This window comes from Thermobia domestica, chromosome 5, assembly GCF_964235325.1.
Source record: "Thermobia domestica chromosome 5, izTheDome1.hap1.1, whole genome shotgun sequence".
Taxonomy (NCBI): Eukaryota; Metazoa; Arthropoda; class Insecta; order Zygentoma; family Lepismatidae; genus Thermobia; species Thermobia domestica.
The window spans coordinates 167,925,733-167,930,520 of record NC_137458.1 but is presented as its reverse complement, the minus strand read 5'-3'; positions in this window follow the sequence as shown (position 1 = coordinate 167,930,520).

The following is a 4,788-nucleotide window of genomic DNA, read 5'->3' as shown; positions in this document are numbered from 1 at the left end:
CCTAAGCAACAGGAACTGGTGTTTACAGTACTGATATTTCACAATTTAATAAATCATACACATGACTTTTGTGAAATATTCATTCTGACGATACCTTAATTCGGATAAAAATTCTTAAGTAAAATTACCGAAATTTTTCATTTTTATTTTCCTATATATTAGAAATAGAAATATATTAAACTTGTAATAGTTTCTTTTTCTTGGCAAATTTAGATTTGATTTGAAATGAATCAGTCTTTATTCTCATGTTAATTATTCTGTACTAATATTATATATGAGTTGATTTAATTATTCTTAAGTTATTTAAAGTGTTGGCAATTACAAAAATATCTAATTACTAAAATTTGCCATATCAGAGTGCGCAAAAGTTTCCAATGAGCAAAGGGTATGTGCATCCAAGAAATATGAAAACCATTGGTGTAATTCTAAAGCATTGTTTTTGATCGGGGACACGATTTATATCTCTTCTTAAACTGATGACATGACATAGAAGATTCTGCGTACCTTGTACATACATCTTAATGTAGTAAATGAAATATTATTCTATTATGTTGCTACATCGTACACTTTATAACAATTATTTTCTAGTGCAACAATTTGCTACTGACCACAGAAAATTCAACGCTATCCTACCGGTAATACTACAGTGGTTTAACTAGTTATCTGAAATGGTTTTAGTCTCCATGTTCAAGAAATAATATTATACAAGGTATCGGAAAAAGTCTCCGTACCTCTAGGTTTGTGTACCACAGAGAACAGTATCAGTGTAACTTTAGTTGTTGTATTAGTAACATTACTTTCATGCATTGTCTGGTACAGAGACAGCATTGTCTGGTATCCTTGCTTTCACCCACTGTTCATATCTCTGCATTCAAGGTCACATGAAGCACTTCAATTATGAAGCCATAGCTCCTGTGAGTCGTTGCAATTACACAGTTGAGGAACTTTTAGTGGCATGTGTGGAGGTGCACAAACAAGTAAACATTAGACAAGCAATGACAAAGATAATAACTGCGTTTAGACTTACATGCCCTTTATTGTCGGTACAGGACAGGTGAAGAATAGCGCGAAAGCGTGAAGAAATGCTTTCGAAATAACTCCTCAGACGCTCCGCAACATATCGAGGCGGACATGGAGACGCATTAATTAATCTGTATGTACAGCACGACGGAGCACAAAGATCCGCTGAATACATCGTTTATATATACGTATAAGTACGTGATTACAATATGTACTAAATAAATAAAAATTAAAATTACACAGACATTGTTCTCTGTGATACACATACTTAAGGATCGGGAACTTCTCGGACACCCTGTATCAAGCTAAATTCTGGTATATATTAATGAAATTATCTTGTTATCCTATGAAAACGAAGTTCCCCACGTTCGTATAACATTGGCAATCGCTTGTAACAGTGGCAATAATACATACTAAGTATTCCTTAATATATATTCTTGATAATATTACACTGACTACTGGTTCTTATCCAAAGATTCCATAGCTTTTCTCCACATTCGCATTATATAGTTTCATAATCTTGAAACTAATAAATTTCGAAATTTCCAGAAACTTGAATGCCAAAGTGAAATTAGTTTCATCGATAACGATATACCACTCTTCTTTTCTGTTAATAATTATGGTGTAGATATGTTGGCTTAGCTATTGGTGGTTCATACTAACTGCATATGGTTGATAATTTTCAGTTTAACCATGTTAACGAAGAGGCATTTCTCCTACTTTATATTGTTACATGTTAATTAAAACGGTTTCTGAAGCTATTTGAAGAAGAAGAAAAAAGACACGCGCCTGAAATAACTGGAAGTTATACGGAAAGGAGAGGTAGTAATAGTATTTGAATTCAGGGACAAGTATGTACATACTCGGTATTGCAACGTTGCAGCTTCAAATAATATGTAGAGTTCTGTTATGCTGGAGGGTTACAACTACCAAATGAACAGCCCAAATGATTATCAAACCCTGTCGTGCAATTTTTAAAAATATCTTCATAAACGATGGGGAAGGGCAGCAGAACTATTTTACATGACATTCTCTTTCTATATATAGAATGTTTAAAACTGAATGATTGCGTTTCTTGAAACACATGGCATTCTCATCCCAAGCCTTAAGGAACTCCACGTTTATCTTGTACACGCTTGTCCTACTGTATGTCTCCTCCCTTCTCGTTCACGACAGAGAATCACTCATACGAGTCGAGCTTCTCAGTGTTGCTAACAGGGAAATTATTACAAATTAAACGTTACGAACCGATGCCAACCAAAATGCTATATAACAATGTATCTACTCTCCACTAAAGAAAAAAAAAATCTTATACTTCACGACCATGAGGACGTTCTGTGAAGTTTTGAGGTGAGTATCCGACACATGTGGAAGGATGTAACTTTTTGCTGTTTTGAACACTTAATTTATTTAACTTCCATGAGAGTATATTACTGTCCAACATGTCATTACTGGAACTGTTGCAGACTCACGGGAGCTCAATAATAAAGCTCTTAGCTCCGGTGCGAGAAACTCCTCATTCGATCCCAGGCTAGGAGAATTTGTGGTGGACAAAGTCGTGTTCGTGGGTCTTCTCTGGACGCTCCGGTTTTCTTCCAAATTCTCACGCCACCAACACTTTTATAATCGTTCGCTTTAATTAATCATCCATCTCCTTAACATACAGTGTATAACTGTAGGGCATAAAATTGAAAGATTTATTCTATATTGTTGGTTCCATGCGCGCCGACTGAGTGGGTGCTCCGGGGCTCCGGTCCCACAAGATTTTCAGTTTGCACCCGGGTTGAATCTTTTCCTCTTGCGATTAAGTCAGCCGTATTACCGACTGAGTTAGGGCAGCCCCAACTTATCCTTATAGTACCGGTATATTTTATTTTATCACAGTACAGCTCTTTAGGACAGTGTTCATAAAAGATTTTAACTGAAAGTAAATCAATCAAATATCAAGACTTCCATGAAAACATATAGGCTAAAACGTCCCGCCTTTGATATGAACCCACATAAATTTTGGAAAGTCGGAGCTGTTGGTTGGTTCCCATTTACTTTTTCTTCAATGTGGTACTGCGGTTCAGTTGTATAATTTTTACTCTCTGTGTGAAGAGTCCCTGAGTCAATCCAGGACATAAGAGTTTCTGGTGGACAACATGGTATTCATGGAAATGTTCTCCGTGTTGTTACGTTTCCTCCTAGTACAGGATTTCCAATTCACCGATTGTTTTAAGTTTTCTCTCTCAATTTACTTGTATTTATCACCCATCTAGTTTAAAGTGCCGGTATAACCATTGGATGTTATGAAATAAATTCTTGGTTCAATGTTAGGTTGAAGGAAACGCGTTCAATGTTAAGTTGAAGGGCCATTAATGTAAGAGAATGGGGACGATCATTTTAGAGTTCGTTTTTTGGGAAGAGGGCACTATTCTCTACCTTTATAAGTAGAGTCCCACGATTTTGACTAGTATATTCACGGATATACTTAAAAGATTTCCCTCAATATCGATTAATAATGGTATAAACAATTTGAGACATATAAGTGAATAACCAACAATGACTAGCTTGATAATTGTTAAAAACTGTTCGTAGTTCTGGAAGTTAATCATCAATGGAAAGGTTCTGAAATTAAGACAAAAAAACGCGGTATAGATAATGGAAGAAGGGACAAAAACCTGTGCAAACCTTTAGTATATATAAAAAAAAAAAAAAAACATACCTTGTATTTTGATTTATCTCAAGGAACAAGTTTGAGATAGGAGAGAGTTTGCGGACCTAGAAACTCTTCCATATTCGATTGATTGAAGTCCTTGGTCAGTCCCGAGACTATATAAGACAGGACCTACTGCTGAATGTGGGATTTGAATCACTATTCGGGTCTCTACTCGACGCACGTATTTTCACTGGCAATCAAACAAGCGTACAGAAAGGATGATGTTAGCTATTTCGTTACGGGATCCGGTCATACACTTGGTTTCTGTAACTATCATAGAGCAATAAACTTAGTGGAAACATTAGTTGAGTGGCAACCTTGTTGAGAAACTGCTTGATTCCTGCCTTCTATCTGTGCACCTGCTGGCAAACAGCGCTACGGAAATTAATTTCAGAAGTCCTCTCTTTACCTTACGGCACTGGTGCAGATAATGAGGAAATCCTAAAAGGAGAAGGGAACAGCTAGTATGCATATATACAAGGTCCTTCCTTCCTTGCTTTTTACATTTCTTTCACATTTAGTTATTTCTTGTTGTTTACGTTCGTTTTCTTCCATACCCCTTTCCTGTATCCTCCTGGGGTTTTGTTATAGCCTCTGTTAGTATTTAGAATTTATTACTTTCTGTTAAACCACACAAGAACATTGCAATATTTATTAGAAATATTGTGAAATTGCCAATGCGATAGAGACATCATAACATCTGTCAAACGATTTATTGCTGACTATCCAAAAGAAAACTGATATTTCACTTATAGTACAGTGCAATTAGGTCTGAAGCCGGACATTCAAAAAAACAAGCCGAAGCCTTTTCAAAATGATCATGATATCTATACAGTAACTCATAGAAAGTCCAAAAAAAAAAAAAAATCCGCGTCGGGTTTGGTTACTATGGCCGCCATATTGATGGTCAATTTCCAATGCCAAAAGTTTTCGAGGAGACCTAGCATTCAATTTAATTGACTATAATACAGGTTGCAAACACAGCAGAGATATAAACTATACCTCATTGAAAAGATATTTAACTAGTAGTTCTTATTGTATGAAAATTGAGGAAATTTTCACTTTCC